This window comes from Saccopteryx bilineata, chromosome X, assembly GCF_036850765.1.
Source record: "Saccopteryx bilineata isolate mSacBil1 chromosome X, mSacBil1_pri_phased_curated, whole genome shotgun sequence".
NCBI lineage: Eukaryota > Metazoa > Chordata > Mammalia > Chiroptera > Emballonuridae > Saccopteryx > Saccopteryx bilineata.
Genome location: NC_089502.1, coordinates 48923777 through 48933837, shown reverse-complemented (window position 1 = coordinate 48933837; position 10061 = coordinate 48923777). Strand labels below are relative to the sequence as shown.

Here is a 10061-nt window from a genome sequence, read left to right as displayed (position 1 = left end):
GTTTGCGAGCCAGATGCAGCCATCAAAAGAGCCACATCTGACTCACGAGCCATAGGTTCCTGACCCCTGCACTAAAGCTCTCTTCACTGAAATCACTGTTGACCTTTTAAGCCCTTTTCAATTTTTCTATAAAAGAACTTAATTTTTCACTAAAATCATTGTTTCCAGTTCATTGAAATTAAATAACTTCTTAACTTTTACAATTGCTTCTAGTTCTCTTTCTCTCTGCCTCCTCTTTAGTGTCTTTAATATCTTATTCCAACTCCATTTTCAATCTACTCTTTTACACTATAAATATTTGTCTACATGTTTTATTTTAAGAGTAACTGAAATGCTGATAATACTGAGATCAAATTCTTTTTTTTTGTTGTTGTTTGTTTGTTTTAACAGAGACAGAGAGTCAGAGAGAGGGATAGATAGGAATAGACAGACAGGAACGGAGAGAGATGAGAACCATCAATCATCAATTTTTCATTGCGACACCTTAGTTGTTCATGGATTGCTTTCTCATATGTGCCTTGACCATGGGCCTTCAGCAGACTGAGTAACCCCTTGCTCGAGTCAGCGACCTTGGGTCCAAGCTGGTGAGCTTTGGTCAAATTAGATGAGCCCGCACTCAAGCTGGCGAACTTGGTGTCTCGAACCTCAGTCCTCCACATCCCAGTCCAATGCTCTATTCACTGTGCCACCACCTGGTCAGGCGAGATCAAATTCTTTAGGTCAGCTTTTCTTGGGTGTTTCATAATTATATACACAAAACCTCCATCTGTACCACCCATAGGCAATTAAATTCAATTTGCATAGAAGCAAAATTCCCTAATTCTTTATTCTGTATCACAGTTGATGGCATCTTATTCTCCCAGACATTTAAGCTAGAAACCTGGGAATATTAACATTTATCTTTCTCTCAAATCAATTTCTTTACACACAGTCAATCAATAAATGCAGCCAATTTCATCTTCTAAATTTTTTTTCACATCTATATTATTTTCTCCAATCTTTCTGCCACTGTCTTAATTAATTCAGAACTTTATATATATTTTTTGTATTGACCAATTGTTTCTGAAATATTCTTTGCTTCTATTTCTGTTTGACTAAATTCTTCATACTGCTCTTAATGGCTAGAGTTTCAGCTTTAAATCCAAAAATTCGGGCTTAAATTTTAGGTTTGCTTTTACTGTCTGTTTGATCATAAACTAGATATTGTACATCTCAAAGCCTCAGTTTTTCTCATCTGTAAAAGATGGAAAATAATGCCTGTTCAGTGTTATTGTAAAAATTTAGGAATAATTTAATCCTCTTAGCTAAATTCCTTGTATAGAGTATGTATTCAATAAATAATATGTATTATTTTTATCTTTCTAAAGAATTGGATTCATTCATTATTCTAAAACATAACTTGAATGATATTCTAGCTCTTAAACTGTAATTTATGCTTCCTTAATATGTAACAATGGCTCTCCATGATCTGCTGTTTTTTTTTATTCTGACAGTTGAATATTTTCTTTATTCTCCCCCAATATTTTATGTTCCAGCAACACCAAACCACTGTGGCAGTCTGCACATGCCATGTTGCCTCTTGCTCTGTATCTTTGTTCATATTTTCTCCTGTCTTGGAATGTTCTTTTTAATTCTATCTTTCACCCCTTAACCTGGATAAGTTTTCTCATGTTATAATTCAGCTCAGTCATCACCTTGTACAGATACTTTTCCATAATATGTTCTAATTTCTAACTCCCACCCTTCTTCCACCCAAACTGGATTTAGTTCTTTTTCCAGCTTTCTGTAATATCTGATATTTACCTGTCACTGCATTCTCATGGACTTTTATTATTATTTAAATATATGTATATATAGGCTAAATCTGTGATGTCATACTTTAGGGTACCGTATTTTTCCATATATAAGACACTACCTTTTTCAATAAATTTGGGGTCTAAAAACTGGGTGAGTCTTACACAGTGGTTGTAGAATTTTACTTTCATTTGAGAGTGAAGAGTTATATGATTTTTATGATGAATAAAATTTGAGTTCAATAACTTTATGTAATATCTTTTTTTGAAATTTTAGGCCCAAAATTGAAATGAGTCTTATACATGGGAGCATCTTATACATGGGAAAATACAGGTATGTAAGAATTACTACCTTGGCTACATGCACAAAAGCCTCAGTACTTTACAGGTGATAAAACACATTTTGAAAGGTAATTTTGAATATTCCAGATCTTCATCTTCTAAACTCCATCCCCAAAATGTTATTATTAAAATATTTTTTCATAGGTTTTTATTATTGTTTAGATATATAAATATGCATAAATATATACACATATCTGAATCTATATACAGGATGGGACAAAAATAGGTTTACAGTTATGAGTACACAAAAAATAATTTATTCTTGCATTATTATTTATTATTATATTGTTTTCATATGTAAAACTGTAAACTTACTTTTGCCAACCACATATAAATATATATAACCCTATCTGCCAACACATTCTTAAAGTGACTTTGTATCAGTGTATTAGGGCTGCCATAAGAATATAAAAACTAATACCTTAAAACCACGGAATTTTGCCTAATCAGGTGGTGGTACACTGGATAAAGCATCGGCCTGGGATGCTGAAGACCCAGGTTCAAAACTCTGAGATTGCCAGCTTGAGCACAGGCTCACCAGTTTGAGCACTGGGGGCACTGGCTTAAGTGTGGGATCACAGACAGGATCCCGTGGTCATTGACTTGAGCCCAAAGGTCACTGGCTTGAAGCCCAAGGTCAATAGCTTGAGCAAGAGGTCACTGGCTTGGCTGGAGCCACCCGGTTAAGGCACATATGAGAAAGCAATCAATGAACAACTAAAAGTGCCACAGCTGTGAATAGATGCTCCCTTCCTGTCTGCTGTCGCTCTCTCAAAAAACAAAACAAAACAAAAAAACCCACAGAGATTTTCTCACAGTTCTGAGGACTAAAAGTCTAAAAATTAAGGTGTTGACAAAGTCATATTCCTTCTGAAGGTTCTAGGAAAGAATCTTTCTTTCCTTCCTCCTAACTTCTGGCAGGTGCTAGCCAGCCTTGGTATTCCTTGGCTCATAGACGCATCACTACCATCTCTGCCTCTTTTTGCACATGGCATTTCCCCTGTGTCTCTGAATTTGCATGGCCTTCTTATAAGAATAGCATTGGATTTAAGGCTTATCTTATATGGTATGATCTCATCTTACCTAATTACATCTGCATAAGACCTTATTTCCAAATAAGGTTGCATTCTGAGATATGCATATATATATAATTATTATTAATATATAATATATAATAATAATAATATTCATATCACTATATTGTTTTGGACTGACAAACTACTAGAAGAGAAAGACTAGGTTGTAAGTGTCATGTGAACAAATCTCATATTACATCATCACACCTAAAACTAGCTAGACTGCCTCTACAACTTTAGTCTTTCTTGAGAATTTCTAATTTAAAAAGACCTTTCATGTTGGCACAATGTTTCTAGTGTATTACTAGGACAAAATTTTCCAGCTTGACTGGGTGATTCTCTGAAGTCTCTCACAAACTATGCTGAAAAAAATTTGCCTGGCTATATATAAAATTTACTTGACTATGTGATAATCAATAAACTATTGTCTCAATATGAATAAAACTCACAAAAGTCAATACTGGTTTTTTTCCAAAAGCTTTTTTGCTCTGATCATTGTTTTAACTACAATGCCTGCTATGGTCTGAATGGTCCACTTTAAATTCATATATTGAAATCTGAACCTGATTCAATGATAGTTTAAGGAGCTGTGGCATTCAGGATGAAGCTCCTTTGTTCTTGAAGGTGAAGCTCTCATGAATGGCATTAATATTCTTATAAAAGAGACCCCACAGAGATTCTTGACCCTTCCCACAAGGGTATAATGAAAATCTGTGGCGAGAAGAGAGCACTCATCTGACCATGCTCATGCCTTAATTTCAGACTTCGAGCTTCCAGATTGGGCAAAATAAATATCTGTTATTTATAAACTACCCAGTCTGTGGTATTTTATTATAGCAGACCGAATGGACTAAGGCATTACTTAAAACCTATTTGATCTACATTAAACTTTTATTGTTATTTCTCTTAACTGGGAAACACATTTTATTAATAGTAAGAATTATTTGAGTACTTTCTTTTTATCTCCTAAAGAAAGTTCTTAATATGGTGTCTTAGAAGAAAAATCAGTAAATTGAAATAATTTATATGAACTACTTCTTCCTTATAGGACTTGTTAAGCCCTGTAAATAGAATTGAGCATTGCTAAGAAAAACTCCCACTTTTTATGAGGCATCACTTAGATGTTTTTGTGTGGAGAGAAGTGATGAGTATTGCAATTTGTTGCAATGCTCATATTTTTTCAAAAATGTCCATTACTTCTCAAAAATCATTAAAAAGTCTTCCACTACATTGCTAGTTTTTGTATACCACCTTAAACTAAACTGACATAAATTCTGGCTAATCTGTAAAGTAAAATACGCCTATGCCTTTTTCTAATCTAATACTCATTGTATTTTTCATCTTTGCAACTTTGATTTAATATTTGGTAGTTTCTATTGAGCACTTAGTGTCTATAAAATATTAGTAAGCATTGTTAAAGGTTTCACAATAACATAGAAAATGAAAATAGCCCACATAACTTAGTTCTCTGTTGTTGCTAAACAGAAGGTCAGTTTACCAAAGGGCAGGTAATTTCCTCAATATCAATTGTCATCTTATTTTCCAATAGTGACTCATCTACTAATCTAATCATGATGTAGCAAAATTCAATTTCAGTACAGTTAGGGGAGGCTTCTGTTTGATACCTTTCTGATTTTCTTAAGGTTTGCCTGAGGAGAGTGACTACCTCTACTTGATCATATTCCTTCCACATAATGTCCATTATCTTGAATTTCTTTGACAGCTAAACTTGAATAAATGGTTTCTGCCTGTACTTTATATCTCCTCACTCCTCATGTCCTCATTAACTCTCTACAAATCTGATTTTTCTTTACCGTTCCACATAATTTGCTTTTTCCAAGATTACCGGTGACTTCTTTCTAGTCAAATTCAATGACATCAACCCAAATACTTTTCATACGCTCCATGTTACTTGACACTATTGATTATCCTATACCTAAAACTCTTCTTTACTCTCAGATTCAATAATAATTCAATAACATATTTTATTTTCCCTGCTTCCTTGTCATTTTTTTCCTTCTTGTTGCTATGTCCCCTACAGTTGTTCACTAAGCAAATGTTTTTTGAATCCTAGACCTTATATTAGATAAACATTTGAGAATACAACTGGGAATATGAGATGGGTAGAGCTTTGATTTTATATAGGGCTGACAACAGACAAAATGAAACAAGATAATTTTTTACTAATAAAAGTCTTATAAAAATAATAAATCTAAATGATATAGATGAAAGTGATAATAAATATGGGAGAGGTCACAAGCATTGGAGGTAAAGAAGTTTTGTTTTAAGTTTAATTTTCATGAGAAAACAATTTGCGAAAGTATTATTTCAATAGAGGACTAAAAGTTTTAAAAGAAACCAGCAATTTCCAAGTATGGATTTGTGAGAATGTGCCAAGCAGAGAAAATTGAGATGCCAAGGTGAGAATAACTTGACTCAAGGTAAAAACTGAAAGACAAATTTGGCCAGCTGAAATAGGCAAATGTAAAAATAGTAGAAAATAAGATCAGAAAGATCAGCAGCATACCAATTATGTCTCCATACTCTATAGTAAGGAGCATGAATTTTCTTATAATAAAAATCACTGGAGGTTTTTAAGTCAGGGAATGAGATGAGTTGATATGATACAATTCACATAATAAAAGATCACTCTGGCTGCTGTGTAAAATTTTACTTTGTTAACAGCATCAAGTTACAGAACAGTTAGTATAGTGCAATAGTCTAGAAGAGAGATGATGATATCCTAAATGCACTAGTGATGGAAGGAGATGAACGAGTCTTGGATATGTTCTGAAGGTAAAGTTGACAGGTATTGCTGATGAAATATATGTAGTGAAGCGGTGAGAACAATAAAATGATCAAGGATGACTCCTGAGCTTTTGGTTTGAGCAAATGGGAGGATGATAGTGTCACGGACTGAGATTTATTGATATAAAGAGATTGGTAGAGAAACTCTTAAGGGAAAAAAAGATAATTCAATCTTATATTTCTGATGTGCACAGGATCAATCTTTGGCTTTCTGTTCTTTTCTCTTCACATTTACTTGCTAAGACATCTGACATCTTCTATGTTAAATATTTTAAAATCTAAATCTTTTACTCTGATTTATGTAAATTCTTTCAATTGATATCACGCTTTCATTGTGCAATTTTTACATGGAAGTAACACTTAATTAATATTTAAATAAATGGAAAAAAGCATAATAGAATGAGTTGTTAAGCTATTGTTGAAATAATCAGTGCTTACTTTAATATGTTCACTGTGATATTTAAAAACTGCCCCAAGCAAACATATTTCAAAGAAAATAGAAATGTTATACCTTCTCTGATAAAGAAAACAAACTTCTTGTAAAGCAGCCCAAAAAAAACTATAGGCTTTTGTTATTTTAGAATTTCATCTAAGAATAAGCAATATATGACATTTTAAATTTTAGTAGATATTCACTATTCAACTAATATATCACCAATAAAGACACATAGTCAAGCAAAATGCTTTGATAACTATTAAATTTCTCATTTTGTTTTCATTCACCTATTATAAAAAGAGTTACTTTATATGCTGTATCTCAGTCTTAAGACTCTATTGGCATGCTTTGTTGTAGTATCAGTACCAACATTTTTAAACAAACAGTATTATAAACAAAACAATAAATCCAGCCAGAATTAAAATAAAGAAAACAAAATTGTCATTATCTGTGGATTTATCATCAACTTAAGAAAACTAATAAAATCAATAGACAAACTATTAAAGTAAGAACATTCACAAAGGTTAGTAGATATAAGGTTAACTTAATATCAATAGCATTTTACTTCTTAACTGATAACAAACTAAAAATATAAGGTATTCATTTGGTAACAACTATAAAGAATCTAAAATTATATATATATATATATATATATATATATATATATGAAACATATAGTTTGAATATACAGTCTAAAGAATGCGTATAATATTCACGGAGTCTAACCAGGTGGTGGCCCAGATGATAGACTGTTGACTTGGGGTGCCGAAGACCCAGGTTTGAAACCCTGAAGTTGCTGTCTTGAGCACAAGCTCACCGCTTGAGCATGGGGTTGCCATCTTGAACACATAATCACAAATATGACCCAATGGTCACTGGCATGAGTCCAAAAGTCACTGGCTTGAAGACCAAGTTCTCTGGCTTGAGTCCAAGGTTGCTGGCTTGAGCAAGGGGTCACTGGCTCAGCTGGAGCCCCCTGTTCAAAGCACATATGAAAAGCAATTAATGAATAACTAAAAAGTGCTACAACTTAGAGTTGATGTTTCTCATCTCTCTTTTTTCCTGTCTGTCTCTGTTTCTGTTTCCCTCTCAATCTCCTTTGCAAAGAAAAGAAACTGTATAGAGACAATTTTAAAAGCTAATGAGAGATATAAAAATTACCTTAAAAATATTTTCTATAATCTTTGTTGGGATAACTTAATGTTATAAAAATATTGTTTATCCAAAAATTAGTCTATAATTCCAATGAAATTCCATACAAATTTTCATTTGGAATTTTTTAAGAACTTAATAATCTTTTGCTAAAATTCATATAGATTGCTAAAATAAACAAATAGCTAAATCAATTTAGAAAAAGAAGATTAAAAGAAATTAAGACATTTTAAAAATTCATAATATTACAAATTCTTTTTTTAATGCCGTTTATTTAACTTCAAAAACATTTCAGCATTCTAAACATACAAAAAAATAACAAAATGTTGCAAATTGTGTTTAGTACAGAAGGTTCCTGAACTTTCATCAATGCAGTGACTTTTTGCTGACAACAAAGAGTTCTAGTTTGTTTTATAACAAACAGGTAAAAACTACAGCACTTAACTAAAATCCAAACACTTCTCATGCCAGCTGACCCCCCTTCCACAGCTAAGAATGGCAAAATGCTATGTCACTATATACAAAAACAAGACAACCTGAAGCTAAATGGATGCCCACTGCAGTGTCCACAGGTCCAGCCTCACATTGAACGCCCTGAGCTACAGCCCCTCCAAAAGGCATCTTCCCCACATTCTCAACGCCAAGCAAAGAGCATCAAAAGCTTGTCTTAGTTATTTTGTTCTTTTTACAAACTATAGATATGTACAGTTGATAACCCAGGATTTCTAGACAATAACCATATAGATACCACCTTACTGATTAAAGAAAATGGCAAAAACATTTTTAAATGCCTTGTCACACCAACAGCAAAGTGCACAGAGTGAGGAGAACACGAGAGCCTTTTCATTTTAAAAATGTTTGGAAATATGTACAACTTTGATCCAGTTTCAGGGTGCTCCAGACACCCATGGCCACTTCATGGAAACCACTGACAATTTCTAGAGCACTTTGAAAGACTACATATATGATCATGATCCAATTGTGTGATTAATCCTAATGAGGGCAACAGACACCTCTTAAGAGCTGTTGTCAATTACAGTGCTCCCCTACTCTAAGATATTCACAAGGAGACAGATATAAAGTTTTTTTTATTCATCTTCCTCTTCCTCCTCCTCCTCTTCTTCCTCCTCCTCCTCCTCTTCCTCCTCATCTTCATCTTCCTCTTCCACCTTTTTCCGGGCAACTTTAGCAGGACCCTTTGCACCATCAAATTTTCCTTTAGATTTATAGTCGGCAACATCCTTCTCATACTTCTCCTTCGGCTTTGCAGCCTTATTGTTGTAAGGCTGCTTTTCATTGTCACTTAAGTTATTCCACATCTCACCCAGCTTCTTTGCCACATCTCCAATAGAGATGCCAGGGTTTGTGGATTTGATCTTGGGGCGGAATTCTGAACAGAACAGGAAGAATCCAGACGGTGGCCTTTTGGGAGCATTAGGGTCCTTCTTCTTCTTGCCTCCCTTAGCTGGTCCATAATCCTTCATTTCCCGATCATAGCGTACTTTATCTGCCTTTGCCATCTCATCAAATTTAGATTTCTCTTTCCCTGACATTGTCTTCCACCTCTCGGAGCACTTCTTAGAAAATTCTGCAAAATTGACAGGAACCTCTGGGTTTTTCTTCTTATGTTCCTCTCTGCACGTCTGCACAAAGAAGGCATAAGCAGACATCTTGCCCTTTGGCTTCTTGGGATCACCTTTAGCCATCCTGACTGAATTGCTTCTTCCTTTTTTTTTTTTTTTTTTTTTTTTAAATTTTGAGGAGTTTTATTAAAGGAGGAAATTTCTTAAGTATGTCAGCTGCGTATAGCTTACATGGGGCAGCAGTCCCAAATTGTGTGCGTCTATAATATTATAGGAGCTGGTTATATACCCTTAATTATACATGGGTAGGGGAAAAGCCTGACATTTCAGCATAATCTTATAACCTTTGTTTGGCTTCTTCCCAGTCGCTTAGGTAAAAGGAAGGCGGAAGAGGCGGGAAGGACGCGCGCGGAGGAGAAGCTAGAGACCGCGGCACCTGGCCACGCTGGCGGAGCGCGGGTAGGAAAGTTATGCGGTCGCTGCTGCTGCTCTGGCGGCGGCGGCGGCAGGCCCATAATATTACAAATTCTATTGAAACCAGTGAACAAATAGAACAACCTAATCAAACAAAGACCTCAAAGGCAAACTAATGCACATATGAAAACTTAATTGATGATAAATTGAGAAAAATTTAATTAAAAGGAGAGATTTTTCGAATAGGTGGTATTGAAATAATTTATTCTTTAAATAGAAAAAAATAAATCCAGATCTCTAATTAACATCACATACAAAAGTATATTCCCTTAGAATTAATCACCTAAATGTGAAAGACTAGACTAAGCTATAAAATTTGTTGAATTAAGATACTGTCTATATAACCTAGGCATAGGCAAGAAGTTTTTGTTGTTGTTATTATTTTGTAGGGTTTTTT

At 34.2% G+C, this 10061-nt stretch overlaps 1 pseudogene; it reads right to left on the bottom strand.

Moving 5' to 3' along the window:
• Positions 1-8287: 8287 nt before the first annotated feature.
• LOC136316825 (high mobility group protein B3 pseudogene) lies at positions 8288-9328 on the bottom strand (annotated as a pseudogene).
• Positions 9329-10061: the final 733 nt, after the last annotated feature.